The sequence below is a fragment of the Panthera uncia genome (genome assembly GCF_023721935.1).
Source record: "Panthera uncia isolate 11264 chromosome A1 unlocalized genomic scaffold, Puncia_PCG_1.0 HiC_scaffold_17, whole genome shotgun sequence".
NCBI classification, from domain to species: Eukaryota; Metazoa; Chordata; class Mammalia; order Carnivora; family Felidae; genus Panthera; species Panthera uncia.
In genome coordinates this window covers 41,984,005-42,000,529 of record NW_026057577.1, presented here as the reverse complement: position 1 = coordinate 42,000,529, position 16,525 = coordinate 41,984,005, and the positions used below count along the sequence as shown (strand labels likewise).

Genomic DNA, 16,525 nt, shown 5'->3' with positions numbered 1-16,525 from the left:
ATGAAGCAAAGCATTCCTAAGCTTACACTTGTATGAAAAAGCAAAGGACTTCCATAGGTGCTTTGAAGTGACAAAAAGTACACTAGTACCAGTTGTGGGCACCTTCCAACATTCTGAAAAATCATGGATTTCTGCCAAATACCACAGCCTGAGACATGCAACTCATATTGCAAGACAATGCTTATTTATCAATTAAAAATCTATTGGAAATGTTTGCTCATCTTGCAGTACACGTGCAAAACAAGTTACTCGCAATCTAAGGTTTTACTGTTAGAGCAAAATTAAACTATTGAGACTACACCAAAATAAAAAGTTTTTGCACACTAAAGGAAAGCATCAACAAAATGACAAGCAACTTATGGAATGAGAGAAGATATTTGCAAATTATCTATTCAATAAGGAGTTAATATCCAAAATACATAAAGAACGTATATACCTCAACACCAAAAACACCACAATAATCCAATTAAAAAATGGGCAGAGGACCTGAAGAGACATTTTTCCAAAGAAGACATACAGATGGCCAATAGACACATGAAGAGACGCTCAACATCAGTAATCATCAGGGATATACAAATCAAAACCACAGTGAGATGGCACCTAACATCTGTCAGAATAGCTAGGATCAAAAGGGCGAGAAATAACTAGTATTGCCAAGGATATGGAGAAAAAGGAACCCTTGTGCACCACTGGTGGAAAGTTAAATTAGTACAACAACTGTGGAAAATACTATGGAGGTTCCTCAAAAAATTAAAAATAGAACTACCATATGATCCATTAATTCCACTACTGGGTATTTACTTATAGCAAATAAAAGCACTAAATCAAAAAGATGTATGCAGCATTATTTTTATTGCACTATTTTTATTGCAGCATTATTGACAATGGCCAAGATATGAAAGTAACCCAAGTGTCTACAGATTGATGAATGGATAAAGAAGATGTGGTATATGTATGTATGTATGTAAGTGTGTACACACACACACACACACACACACACACATACATATATTTACAGTAGAATATTACTGAGTCATAAAAAATGAGATCTTGACATTTGCAACAACAAAGATATACCTAGAGTATATAATGCTAAGTGAAATAAGCCAAACAAAGAAAGACAAATATCATATAATTTCACTCATATGTGGAATTTTAAAAAATAAATAAATAAAGGAGGAAAGGCACAACAACAAAGACAGACTCTTAAATACAGAGAACAAACTGATGGTTGCCGGGGGGGGCAGAGGTGAAATAGAAAAATGGAAAAAGGGAGTTAAGAATGTAACTATCATGAGGAGTGCTGAGCAATGTATAGAATTGTTGAATCACTACATTGTACACCCGAAACTAATATAATGCTGTGTGCTAATTATATTTCAATTAAAAATACACATACTTTTAAAGAAATAAATAAAAATTTTTAAAAAGTAAATAAAGGGACACGTGGGTGGCCCAGTTGTTTGAGCATCCAACTCTTGATTTTGGCTCAGAGTATGATCCCAGGGTCATTGGATCCCAGGGTCATTGGTCATTGGGCTCCACACTGAGCATGGAACCTGCTTAAGATTCTCTCTATCTGCCCATCTCCCCCATGAGCAGTCTCTGTCTCTAAAAAAAAATTAAAAAGTAAAAAATAAATAAAAGGAGATATTTTGGAATTCATCATCTTTACCATGTTAAATCTAATTCTTTCCTCCACAGATATAGCTATAATTAATTCAACAACAAAAATTCAGTGTGAATTGAGTGTGCAGACCTGGGTCTAGACCAGAAAGAGCACTGTCCTTTTGCAAACTGAAGTTTTCATTCTTGTAATGACACGGAGTGTAAGTGTAAGTAATCACCTGAAGGTAAGCAAGGTTCACCAAGCATCCAAATCACACAACTAATACCTGACTTAGAAGGCTTGAATTCAAGTCCTCAGATTCCAAGTCTAGTAATTTTTCATCCTAAACTTGTCTCTTAAGATATAAATCTCTCTCTCTCTCTCTCATTCCTGAATACTTGCTTCTTTACTTAAAACTATTACTAAGATACTTCATTTTTTTTCCTTCATCTCTGAATATACACTTTTTGATGTAGGGACACAGAAAGTCCATAGCCCAAAGGCCCCAAAGCCTGGGCTGGAAGGCTGAAATAAAAACAAAAAGTAAGAAAATGAGATGGTGGCCCCATAGCATGATAACTGAGGCCCATCTAATAAGAGCAAGAATTCTTCTTGCAAGATCTGGGCAGGTTTTTCAGGTAACATGTCTAAGGATGCTTTCATAACACTAAAGTGGGCACATGTGTGGCTGCCTTCTTCTTAGGGCCTCTGCTCATCCTGGATGCTCTTCAGTTCCTTGTCTTCCTGCATCAGACCTACTCCCAAGCAAGCTTCATCTCTTTAATGGAGACTCTCCTGAACTACCACAATCACTCCTTCCTTTGCACCTGCACAACATCCCATCTCATATTTATATTTATAAGATACCTATAATATTTTATTTCTCTTAAACTGCTACATGTTTGTCTCTGTCTAGAAGACTACCAGTTTCCTACAGTTAGAAACTATATCTCAATCATCTTTCCACCCTTTATGACTAGCCTTTAGCTATTCTTGGGTGTTCTTCCAGAGGTGATAGTTTCCAGTGGCTTATTTGTTCACCAGTTTCCAAATACACATATAGGCTACTTGTCCAGAATTGAAAAGAACAGAGAAGATACACTATAACAACAGTAAAGAGTCTGTATCTGTGATCAACCTGGAGGATTAGAACAGAAACATTCACAGGCAGCAGCATAAGTGAACATTGGTCACTGGTGAAGAAAGTGATAGAGAGATCAACAGTAATCACTCCTGGCATTCATATAGCCCTTTTATTATCCAAAATTCTTTCACATATTTTATTTTCTTTTATCTTTAAAATAATGATATAGTGTAGGGAAAGTACTTATCTACATTTTACAGAGGGTAAAACTGAGATATAGTGAGATTGAATGACTTATCTATTGTCTATCTATAATCAAGTAAGAACTCAAATTGAATCTCTTGACTCTAGCCCTATGTCCTTATACTACAACATGAATGATATTATTTTGGGTTTATTTATGTATTTAATATATATGATATATGAAATGCACCATACTCATTCTGGTCCTTGAATACACAGAAATAAAAGAAAATTTATAACCCTCAAGAAATTTATAGTCCAAGTTAAAATATAAGCAGGTAACTGCATAATTACACATCAGTGTATTAGGTGTTAATGTTATGGACTAAATGTTTTGTCTCCCCAATACCCAGAACAATTCACATGTTAAAACCTAATCCTCAGGGTGCCTGGGTGGCTCAGTCGGTTCAGCATCCCACTTCTGCTCAGGTCATGAGTTTGAGTTCAACTCATGACTCGAACTCATTAACTTCATAGGTTTGAGCTCAGCATTGGGCTCTGTGCTCATAGCTTGGATCCTGGAGCCTGCTTCGGATTCTGTGTCTCTCTCTCTCTCTCCCCCTCCTCCACTCACTCTCTCTCTCTGTTTCTCAAAAATAAATGTTAAAAATTTTTTTTAACTTCTCAACAAAACAAAACAAAACACAAAAACAAAAACAAACCCTAATCCCCAACATGATGGTACTTGAAGATGTAGCCTCTGGGAGGTGACTAGGTCATAAGAGTAGAGCCTTCATGAATGAGATTAGTGCCCTTATAAAAGAGACCCAAGAAGGCTCACTCTCCTCTTTAGCCATGTGAGGACACAGGAAGAAGACAGCCATCTATGGACCAGGAAGTTGGTCCTCATCAGACAACAAATTAGCTGGTGCCTTGATCTTGGACTTCCCAGCCTCCAGAAATAAATTTCTGTTGTTTATAAGTCCCCCTCCCCAAACCCCACAGTCTCTGGTATTCTGTTACACCAGCCAAACAGACTAATAGAGTTAATAGAGTTAACATAGAAGCATGTTAAAAACATCAAGGTGACTCAAAGGATCATTTAACCAGCCAGGAAGTTTGTTAGGCAAGTAGCCTTGAGGTTGAGGGTGGTGAGAAAAGAAAAAAAAAAGCTACCCTGAGAAGCCAATGCTTATAGGACAGGTCTCAGTTAGCTAAGAAAAGAATTAAAAGTAGGTAAAAGAGCATTTGGGACAGAAAAGGCAGAATGTACAAAGGCAGAGCCATGTAAAGAGATGGCACAATCCTTCTGAAAGTTTCTTCCATAAGTTCCTCAAATTGCCACTTCCCTAAAAGGATTAGCTCTCATGTCTAGATCCCTTTTCAATAGAGGACTTATTGCCCCCACTGCTTGGAGAGCTGTCAGGTACCTGTTAGCTGTCAGCCCCTTCAAGAATTGCCTGGGGGATGCCTGGTGGTTCAGTCTGTTGAGCATCCAACTTCAGCTTGTGTCATGATCTCAGGGTTCATAGATTCGAGCCCTATATCAGGCTTTGCGTTGACAGCATGGAGTCTGCTTCAGTTTATCTGTCTCCTGCTCTCTCTCTCTGCCCCTCCCCCCCCTCTCTGCCCCTCCCCCTCTCATATTCTCTCTCAAAAATAAATAAACTTTTTTAAAAAATTGCCTCCACTGGAGAGTTTTCATCCAAGGTAATGCCCTTTCCCTAGACCTATATCCAATGCTTGATCAATGCAGGAGTACAAATATCTGATCATCTTGGCCAAGCTCAAGACATTTATGAAGGGTCATTTCAGCCTACAGGCTCTCTCTGGTGTTGGCTGAGGCTGTATTTGAGCCCTCATTTCAGTTTCTAATTAAAAACAGATCTTCCATGCCAAGATTAGGACCCGGGCTAGGAGAGAATAGGACCTTCACACAGATACTTTAGATAAGTATCTAAAGTAGAGATCAACAAAAATCCTAAATCCTTAGATCCCTGACAGCCTATAAGGCTGAAAAAGTGCACCCCCACCATCAACAGCTAACACACTCTACTTTTGCAAGAAGAAAATGCAGAGGTCTCCCTCTGAAAGATAATGTTTGCTTCTTTCACGATATATCCCTATCTCCCAATCAGGTCACTTGACCAATAGCTAAGGTTAACTTTCAGCATAACCAAGCCAAGGACATACTGGGTCCATAAGAGAAGAAAGACAGTATACTTTCTAAACCTGCAGGATTTAGAATCTTAGCAAGGACCTCAAGAGATAGTGCAAAGTCACTTCTCTGCACCTAGCCATCTACTTTGTGGAGAAAGAGAAGCGACACAAGATGGGAATACATATATAGACTCACGAGTAGTGGCAATTGGCTTGGTGGGCTGATCAGGGCCTGGAAAGAAAAAAAATAAGAAAATCGGGGACAAGGAAATTCAGGGTACAGGCATGTAAATGAACATATGGAAGTGGACACAAATTACAAAAACCTTTGTATAATTTTATCAAGCCCACCAAATAGCATCCAACATAGAATAGGTACTAAATAACCACATAGATAGAGCATTGAAATATCCTTCCAAAGGCGCAGATGAAATTTCAACTCAGGACCAATGATTTACTAGGATGGGGTATCATCTTCCAAGGTTAGTATATTCTTTGAATCAAAGAATATGGGTCATATTCCCAAACGATAAATATATGAATCTAGGAACTAAGGCATGGAAACAAAAGTTGTCCTCTCATCTTTCCCAGTTCCATGCTTGAATCATTTGTGTGCCCTTTCTATACAACTCTGGGCTCTATGCATTTAAAGATGCTTGTTCTTAAAGGGAGAATACTTGATCCAAAGAATAGAGTATAATCCCATTGTATTATAAATGTTTACTATAGCCTTGGCAGTCAGTCTCCATGTGCCTAGGAACCAGTTGGCAAGAGGAGGAGTAATCGTTTGGGCAGAGTAACTGACCAATCATCAGGTAGTAGCGTTGCTATCCACTTGGTGGTCCACTTGAGCACCGCTTGGTCCTCCCCTTCCCAGTTATTATGGCAAATGGGCAAGTGCAGAAATCTTGTTTTGAGAAGGGCAGGGTGAATGGGGGCTGAGACTACTTAAGCGTGAGGGTATGGGTTACGCCATCAGGTAAACAACTGAGGCCAACAGAAATGCAAGGTGAGAGTGAGGAAAACAGAGAATCAATAGTAGGAGGCATTAAGTGTAAGTTGTGATACTGAGGCCAGCTATAGCATTGGACTATAGTTTGTCTCACTAACATGCTGTTCATACTTTAACCCAGGAAGAGAAGTCAACAGAATCTTAAAGAGCTGCTTCCTAAATGTAATATTGAAATGTGAATCTGAATGGAGCAGGGGGGCAGGCTTTTGTGATCACTGTGCACCATCCAGATGTTCCTTTCTTCCTGTTCCAGCTACTTAGAATTCAGCCAGCAGATATCTAAGCTGTCAGCTCCTCAGGGTTGTCTCAGCTACAGAGAGCCCTCTCAACCATGGGATGCCCTTGCTAAGGATGCCCACATCCGATGACTTATTGATGTGGTAATATTGAGGCCTGCCATCTTACCCCAACTCAGGGCAACTGTGAGGGGCCATTCTACTTCCAGACATCCCTGTGGAATTGACTAAGATTTGTTTTGTGTCTCAGCTGAGCATATCCTTCTTTCCAATTCTGTTGCTTTTTCCAGCCCTCCAGAGGTGCTACCCCAAGAACACTCTATAATAATATTCTATCCTCAAAATTCCATTTCAGAATTTCTCAGTGTAACCCAACCAGCAACAGATGAGAACATCTAGAAAAAGAAATAATTCTGAGCCATTTGTGTACTGGGAAAAGAAAATACTTTTTATTTCTGAAAGCACTATGGTAGTAAGGTATTAAGGAGCCAAGAATAGAGTTATTTAATGGAACTAGGGAGGGAGTGAAGCTGCCCAAACTTTGTGTTCCTCTACAGTAGATGTTCTGTCAAGATACAGGGGATAAGGAATGGCATGGGGGTAGTAGGAAAGAGAAAAATTCGTCATGTGACCAGCCTTGTATGTTTTGTAGATCTATTGATTATTCTCATGAAGAAGGATGCCCTACAACTCAAGTCTCTGGGTTTCTGCCCAACCAAGATTTGGCAAAAGGCTTTTACTTGGAATACAGAAGAGGCTACCTTGGGTCAGCTCCAAAGTGAGGCCTGCTATTTAGATAGAAATGACATAAGTATGTCCTCTTTTCCCTACTGATAGGTCTCAGAGCAATTGACCCAAGAGGCCCCAGAGACTCAGAGAATCACAAGATCATGAATAAGCAAGTGCAGGAAAGAGTGCAGCTACCGGTGCCTTAAAAGATATTGCAAATAGCCAAATTTCCAGCCCAAATGACCATAACTTTGGCAGACAAATCGAATTCTGAGGGCAGAAGGAAATCTTCAAATGTTTATGTAATTTTGTACAGGGGAAGAGATTGCTGAGTCTAGGAAGGGTGGGGCCCCCCAGGCTAGCTGCCACACTCCAGTGATTACTCTGAGCCTTAATACTTTGGAAATTCACCTTTAAAATTTCTTGTCTGAGTTTTAAGGCACAATAGGCAATTCATTCATTTCCTCCCAGAGGACCTGACACATGTGACTATCTCCTGAGAAAAGCAATTATCACCTCAAGGTGGTCTGCCTGAAACACTCTTCTTTAATACTGATTTAGAGGAAGTGAGCCCATGTGACTGCCTCAGGAGGCTAATCACAAGACTGGGAAACAAGGCACTGTGAACAATTTTTACAATATGCTTCTCAGTGAAGCACACACACAACTTAAAACCCAGCAAATATTTTCATAAATTCTCTCACTTTCATTTATTATTTTCATTATAATTTCTAGGTCAATAGAGTTTCTATCATTTTGTGATGATCATATTTAAACTCATTTCTTTGAGAGTTGAAATTATAATTACTTTCTATTATATATATACCACACAGCTATTCATACTCAGGTGGCTCCTAGAAAACAACGTATTCTCAATTTGCAAGATAGTATCTTTAGAAGCTATATTGGTGTTTAAAAGGGACATTGAAATGGTGGACCAGGGATTGGGAGAATATGGTTCAGAGTGTTTTTCTCTAGAGGCACATTTCTGCCCATCCTCTTTTCATATGATTCTAGTCCAGAGCTGCCTCCTTCACAAAGTACTCTACACCAACCCAGTCAACCCTCTAGTGTATCTGTGGCTCAGGACACTTGTTCTTTCTTTTGTCATAGTACTTAGTATAGACTGCCTCTCTGTAGGTGTCTCCCCACTCCCTCAAAGACAACTACCGTTCTTCTATGTCTTATATATATTCGACTTAGAGTGACTTTCATATATTAATTATTGTATATGTGTTGTTGAAATGAATCAAAACAATGTAATTGTATTATATAAATAGTTCCTCCAAAAGATAGAAGAATGCAAAATAGGGAGACATATTACCCTTTGTTTGTACTCAGGATTACTGTCTACTCACTAGTTGTAAGCAATTGGCCATAACTATAATTTTTTATCTCAAAATTGAATGCTTGTCTTCCATCTATGTTTTTTAATAGAGACAACACGAAAGATGAAGGTGATAATGTTTGTGAGATGTTCTAAGGTCCTATTATAAAACTCTTCAGATATTATTTCTTTATTGGGAATAAAAATCAGTTTCTCCTGAAGGAATTCACATCCACAGAAGCAAATGAAAATGTGAGGTTATGGGGGAGTTTATATGTTGGTGATAAATCAAATAAGGCTGAACTATATACTGTGCTAAGAAAATATTAAAGGCCAGATAAGCCAAGAGATTAGATAAAGAAATGTGTTGCATACCTGTGTAGGTGGGAAGCACACCAACAGCAAAGGGCAACCTAGGGGAGAACAGGAAAGCAGTGGTGAATGCCATGTTACAGAACAAAGAGAAGCATTCAAATTAAGAAATAAATAATCATGGAAACGAAAAATGCGCAAGGTGAGCCAAGAACAATTCCAAGGAAGCTGAGTTGTAGGTCAAGCATCCAGGTTGGGATAACAAGGAAACAAACTCTGAGAGAGGAGGAAGAAGTAGAGAGAGGCTTAGGTAAATATTAGTCAACTCAGGAGAGTGAGATCTGACCATGGAAGATAAAAGCTGCTGTTCATCTATTCACCTGCTGAGTTCACTCCAACAAGGTCGCAATATGGAAATCTTTTCAGACAAGTCAACTGCACCCAGCCATTGCAAACAATGCTAAGTCTTAGCAAGAGACAAGTAAATACCATTCAGCTGTCTTTGGGCAAAGGCATACAAAGCTACTGGTGATTTTTATGAAAACCAAAATTTATGTTTTCAGTGGTAGAGATAGAAAAAAAAAAGTGCCTTAACTTGAATTTGAATCCTAGCTAATTACGCTATACAAGAGACACAAACCCATGCATGAAGACACTTTCTGCAGGATGTTATCATTCTATTGTTTTGTAATTTTCATCTAATGGTATGAATCCATTCTTTCCTCCTGCATCTCACTGCAAATCATTCTTCCTCTTATCAGTCTGCACCTCAATCACAAATGAGGCTCAAACAGCAGGAGTCCTCAAGACCTCTCCAAATCCCAGCTTGTTGCTGTTCTCTTGGGCATCAGAAGCAGAAGCACCTGGAAGACAGCAGCTAAGGACAAGAAAGAGATGCAGAGGTTAAGACCCCCGAAGGCCCAGGGGCACCTGGATGGCTTAGTTGGGTGAACATCTGACTTTGGCTCAGGTCAAGATCTAACAGTGTGAGTTTGAGCCCCACATCAGGCTCTGTGCTGACAGCTCATAGTCTGGAGTTTGCTTCAGATTCTGTGGTTCCCTCTCTCCGCTCTTCCGCTGCTTGTGTGTGTGTGTGTGTGTATGTGTGTGTGTGTGTTTTCTCTCTTTCTCAAAGAATAAATAAACACACACACAAAAATCCTTGGAGGCCCCAATTCTTCCCATTTTAAACTGCTGAGATCTATAAAGAGATAATAATTTTCCATTGCACCAAAGTTCATGATAATAAATTGGTGATTACAGAGAAGATCAAAACTAATGACTTTCAACTCCAGGTTCTACATTCTCCTTAGTCAACTCCTGGGCCTAACAGGAATATCTCTCACAGAAATGAGAGCATGATGAGACTTAATATCAGGGAATAAGCTAAATCCATTGCTGACACATTAGTGTTATATAAGTCTAAAGACAATAAACTACGTCTACTTTCCAAAATGGTAGTGTCACTGTGCCTTTATATTTTTGTCCAGATTTTTGTTCCATAGTTATCTGGAACAAAGATCATAACAAGTAAGGTGATTCACAGACTTATAATGATTTCATTTTATTTGATATGTTTGATTGCTAAGTGCTTAAATTAATTGGTATAAAGTTTTTTAAAAAACCGAAAAGGTAAAGAAAAAGAATGGCAAAGAACAGACTGAGATTTGTTATTTCATGTTCTACACAGTATATAAAACTGATTTTACTTCCTCTTCTCAGATCTAACATCCAGATGGTCCTGAGTTAAAAATCTTAAGCATGTTAATCACACCATACATCAAAGAAACAATTATTCAATATTACAGGGCTCCTTCCCACTGACTCAGCAAGCTAATTACCATCACCTATCTCACTATGCAGCTACTACCAGGTTGAAGGCATAAGTGATTAAAGAGCAAAGCATCCAAAAAGTTGACCACCAATGATTTCACTATCTGGAAATATGCCATATGAAAAGATTTCAAATGGCATAAGCTTTCTGATCCAATTTCAACAGGTAATAATGAGCAATTTTGGATAAAGTTGTGTTTCTTAATTTCCCATGTACCTCAAAAGAGACAGCTTTATTATTTTTCCCTTTTTTTTTAGATTTTAGTTTTTTGACTGCTTGAGATTGGAATGGAGTTCTCTCTTAAAAGTCATATCCTATTCTTTATTAAGGAAGCCTAATTACTGCTCCAATCTTTGGATTTAGAAAATTTAGGGATTGATGAAAAACAAAATCTTGCCACTTATAAAGTCTCACTATGAATCTGATTCTGTTGGGCACAAGTACATTCAAAAAAATACCATTAGCACATAGAATAAAGTTTAGTTTTAGCCAATGGATTAGTTTATTTGAGAGTAATTAAACTGCCATAAAGTACAAAAACAGGAAAGAAATACTTGGGGTATTGATTTAATCTTAGAATTCACTCTCTACAGTGAAAGGATGGAAAAACAATTGCTGGAGGGCTATGGGGGAAAGAATCATTGTATCTTCAGAACCAATTCTCATTGGCTGAAGTAGTCAGCACCGCAAGAAAAGAAATACGTTTGTTAAGCCTTCCAACATATTCTCAGCTCCTAATACACAGTAAATGCTCCACATTTTTTCAAAGTATGTATATTGTAGAGGGACCCTTTGTCAAGATACTAGTTGTATTTATACTTTAAGTAGTGATACTTCCATATAATATATTCATAACTATTTTATGTAAATATAAATATATTAATATATAACCCTAAAAAATAAAAGGACTATGATTATCCCATGGAAAAACGACTATAATTTATCCCACAATGAATTAGATATGCGATATTATGAATTATCCATTTATCCATTCAATAAGTATTTATGTACTATCATATGCTAGAATGTCTCTATCTTCAATGACAGATTATGGACCTGCCAAAAGCAAAAGATGTGCAGTGCACGAGACTGGAGTTAGCACATTCTTTCAAATTAGTCTTCTAGAATTGAATTTAAAGCGATTTAACTGTGTTTGAAATGAGATATCTCTGAACAAGATTTGGTCTGCTCCACAGACCAATGGTTAGAAAATTCCTAAATTGAATGTTTGAGATGAACAGTGTAAAGAACATCATCAGAAGGAGAGCTAATGGATTGTGACTCCATCTCCCCAGTAAAGTAGTAAAAAGGCCCTGAAAATAATTGTAGCCCTCACATTGGGCAAAAATATCCCCCTAGAAGAGACTCGAAGAGTTATTCCAATTGGGTCATTAAGAAAATACTTAGATCGAAAGTTGCCATTGAAATTGTTCTTTAGAAGAGTTCTGCTGTCGGCAGGAAGAAATGAACCATGTAATGCTTGATGCTTGGCATTTAAAAATAGAAGGAGTAAAGTATAAACAGCATGTTGCAGGGGAAGAATTCCACAATATGTTTGAACTAGATGACCTGCTATAATCTTTACCATCTCTCATTTCTATTGCAGTTAAGTACACCATAAAAATAAAGCCATGTGGGAACCAGACCATCAGTAACAACAAAAATAATAACACTCTGAACTCCTTCCTTAGATGAAAGGCTCTATGCTTTTACAAAACACTTTGTAAACATTATCTTTCTAATTCTCACAACACCCATGGTGTGTGGGAGGTAAGTATTATTATCCCATTTTGCAAATGGAGAAGTTGAGGTTCATGGAGTTTGACTGGCCCAAGGCCACAAAACCGACCAATAAGAGAACTGAATCTATTGATGCTCAGAAGTGAGCTGCTAGAAAACAAGACGACAAAATTTGGGGGATCAATATAAAATTCTCCTGGTATGTAGCAATGATATAAAAAAGAAAAATGGAATGAAATTGCAATTCTAATAAAGGAATTAAAGCAAGATGAGGCAAGTTTTTACGAAGGTTAAAGCACATCAAAAGAAAATGAATTAAAGCACCTTCCCTAGTGATGACTTTGCAGAAGAGAAACAAGAAACACTCAGCCTTCTGAATTATGACATTATTTAGAAAAAAATTAAGAAGAAAATAAATAGAAAAAGACAGTTGCCTCCTATTCAATTGCTATAATAATCAGACTAACTGGAATTCTATGATCCTAAAATCCAGATCCAAATTCTCAATATTCAGTGTGCATGATGACACCGGTTCTGTACTTTAACCTTAGAGCAATTACCTGTACTACCTGGCCACAAAACAAAATAGTTATTTAACTATAAATTAAGAGTAAATGATGGAATGAATAAATAAATAGATCAAATAAAAACTTTTAAAAAGAACATATTTGGCTCATTCACATCTTTTGGGTGTGACTAAGACGTCCTAATACAGGTAATAGCTGAATCAGACCTCACTCATTGCCCAAAAACACAGGAAAGGGCTAATGGAAGAAAAATGCCAACAATGAAGGTGACTGTCATTTTAGGAGGGCCAGCATTTTCCAGATTGCCTTGGGCAGCCGTAGTTCCTAATTCAACACACAGTTCAGCTCATCCTAGGTATGTACTCCATACGATACAGCTCTACATGAACAAATTGAAGCCACTTGCCCTTTCAATCACTGTGAGCAAGTTACAAATACCCTTCAGGCACCAGCTATTAGGGACTGTGCTTCAAGGAACCACAGAAATGTGGAGCACTCTTGATTCAGACTGCTGAGTCAGTGACAGGGATGGGCAGAGGAAAGGAGACAGTACGGCAGAGTCTCTTAAGCTTCTAAACCTAAAAGAGATGAATATGTTAGGCATCTCCTTCTTTTTGTCTTGGACGTGTGAGGATTCTCTACATTTATTGACTGTGGTTAGTTATTTGCCTTCTCAGATTTCTAGTACAACTGTTCGTTAATGGGCATAGCTAACACAGGAAGAAGTTGACAAAGTGAACAGAGGCTGGGCCAATGCAGTTTCTAAGGAATTCATGTTTTTTTAAGTTTTTAACTACATAATGATTTTATTATCTGTTTGTTTTCTTGGTCTTCAGAATAAGCAAATGCGTAAAAACAGCCAATAAGCCAAGCATCATTCTCTGTACATAGTCCACATCACTTGATGGACTTACATTCTTATTATTGGTGCAGCAACAATACATCACATGGTGGTAAGAAGCATGAGGGTCTCAAGAAGTCTCATACACTTCTGTTCCCTCTTGAACCAAAGAGGGGTCACCCTACATTTTCAGTTTGTAGGAACCACACTGTCAAACATATTCTTTTTTTTTTTTTTTAACATTTTATTTTTGAGACAGAAAGAGACAGAGCATGAATGGGGGAGGGTCAGAGAGAGGGAGACACAGAATCTGAAACAGGTTCCAGGCTCTGAGCTGTCAGCACAGAGCCCGACGCGGGGCTCGAACTCGTGGACCGTGAGATCATGACCTGAGCCGAAGTCGGCCACTTAGCCGACTGAGCCACCCAGATGCCCCAAACATATTAATTCTTTAAAGTCTAGCTTTCATCCTGATCCAGGTAGTTAATGCCTTAACAAGTTGTCTATAAAATATATATATATTTTTATAATTATATGAAGTAAACACTTATTTATATGTTGCATATTTTCATATATTTTGCCGCATCTTATATATTCAGTACATATATATATTTATTGTATATACACAGATTTATGAGGAATTACATTTCTCACAGTGGTGAATGTTGTGAGGTATCACCCAGATGCCCTCTGGAGAATGAAGGACTTATTTCCCCAGCTACTGGAAGTGGTGCCAGAAAACAGCCCTTGGCTGAGGGTCTTGCTCAGGGATTCCCTCACCTGAATAATAATAATTCACGTGAGACTACACCTCCTTCTGGTAACTGGTCTTCTACATTCAGGAACTGATCAACATGTAGAGCCCCCTTTCCCAACTCAGAACAAAAGAGGACTAGAGCCGCCAGTAAGCTCTCTAGACCCTTAATCATATCACATCACAGTTTAACTTTTTTCTCTGCTAAACTCTGCTTCCTGGCGCTATCTTCCTCAGGGCTGGTTCCCAAGAGCACTTCCTGACAAATGCCCCAAACACTTACCTCCATCTCAGTATCTGCTTTCTGAGGACCTCTCCCAACATGCAAGTCAAAGACTCAGAAAGATATGATAATAAATACATGAGTCCAAAGACTGGGTAGATCAAGGGCACCATGATTTGGCCTGAATTTTGAGAGATGTAGGGTGCAAGATCCTTATCATTCAATAGGAAAATAAACCTTCAAAATGAATTCCATGTTTTAGAAACCTGTATATAGGATTTTAGAGTGATTTTGTGTGGAAATACATCCAAATGTTATTTTAATGTTCCTGGCGAGAAAGCTGAATACTAAGTTATTCTTATTTGCACTCATCATGAGGGTTGCTTAGTGACAGGTGAAAATTGTGGCATAGTAAAAGGAGACCTACATTTAAATACCAATGCCTGCACTTGATATGCAGCCTCAGGCAAGTGACTTACTCTCTCTGAGCCTCCTTTCCCTCATCTGTTACAGGAAAATTATGACAAAATAAAATACATTATGTAATCTGCCCAGTTCAACACTTTGGCACATTATGTTAGCTTAGTAAATGTTTGGTTTCCCTTGATATTGAAGGGTAGCATCACCTTTTAACTGCATGATAAGAGAAGTTCACATCACAGCAAGACTAGAAGGAAATGCAAAGAATGGTTAATAGGTATGTATGGTATGATAGAGATTTTTTTAAGTATCTAGAGGTTAGAGAAACTTCACTGAAACTTTCTCTGATGTTCCAAACCCATATTTTCCACCTTCTGTTTTCTGCTTATCTTCTAGAACTCAGTTACTCCCTAAGAGGCTCTTGTGTGTTAATGTCCTCTTTTTTTATCAAGCCCCACCCCAGATTATAGATAAATAGCCTATAATGCCTATCAGAAACGAGCCCTTCATATTCATTCATTCTGCTAGAAATCTTTTGATGATGGATTAACTTTAGAAGCAATAACCTGAACAACATTATTTGGACATTCAATTCTATTCTCAAATATAACCTCCATTTCCTCCAATTTAACCCAACAGATGGGTTTCATTAAGAATCACTCAAATCTCACTGACTCATGCCCCCATTAGCTGACATCCCTCAAGGCCCTTTGGTTCTCCTCCCATTTGTTTTTCTGGAGCCTCCAAAGGCTCTAAATTGTTACATGCCCTCACATGCTCTCGCCAGGAGTCCTGTCCTGTGCTCCAGGCCCCCTCATGTGCTCCAGAAAATAGCTTGACAATGTTACCTAGACTGCTGTTCCTGTCATTCCCTCCATGACAACCTCAAGGCTCAGCCCAGGGAGTCTCTTCTGAAGTCTACAAGAACATCATCACTGGAGTAGCCAACACCACTCTGTGTCCCTGGCAATCTTCAGTGCACTGAAACCATGCCATGTACTGAGTTGTGGGAAATGAGTCTGGACAGGGGGGCAAAAGCCAGACAAGGCCTTATACTCCATGCTGAAAAGCTTGACCCAGGCAGGTAGTCAGCATCAAGTCATCTAAGAGCTTAAATAGGGGCTTGACATATATCAAGATGTCAAGATATTGGTATCTCAGCAACATTGCTGGCTCAAATATACAGGATGAATTGGAGGGAGACTGAGATTACAGAGTCAAGGGAAGGATTAAGAAGATTCTGTAATGGTGCCAGAAAGAGACAGCAGAGTCCTTGATCTCAGCAAGGTAGTGTCTCTGTGCTGTGTGGAAGGAAGGTTGATTTCCTTCGTTTACTGGATTTCCATGGTGGCCCGTTCCTAATTAGTTTGGGCCAGTGGAAGTTACCAAGAGGAGACTGGGAAACAGGAGGATAGAAGAATCCAGTGTGTTTCATCCTCTTTCTTGATTGCCTCTCCTCTATGGCACGTGCACACATACCACCATTCTGGCTTCTGCCCAAGGGTCCGCCCACCAGAGGTTCTGGGAACCCTAT

The 16,525-nt window shown here is 38.6% G+C and overlaps 1 long non-coding RNA gene across 1 annotated transcript in view; it reads right to left on the bottom strand.

The window, feature by feature from the left end:
- Positions 1-5,228: 5,228 nt before the first annotated feature.
- LOC125935652 (uncharacterized) overlaps positions 5,229-16,525 on the bottom strand; it is a 34,520-nt gene continuing 23,223 nt past the window's right edge. The window contains exons 2-3 of the long non-coding RNA XR_007461736.1: positions 8,716-8,753; positions 5,229-5,268 (exon numbers count right to left, since the gene is read on the bottom strand). This is a non-coding gene — a long non-coding RNA (uncharacterized LOC125935652). The remainder of the gene's footprint in view (positions 5,269-8,715; positions 8,754-16,525) is intronic.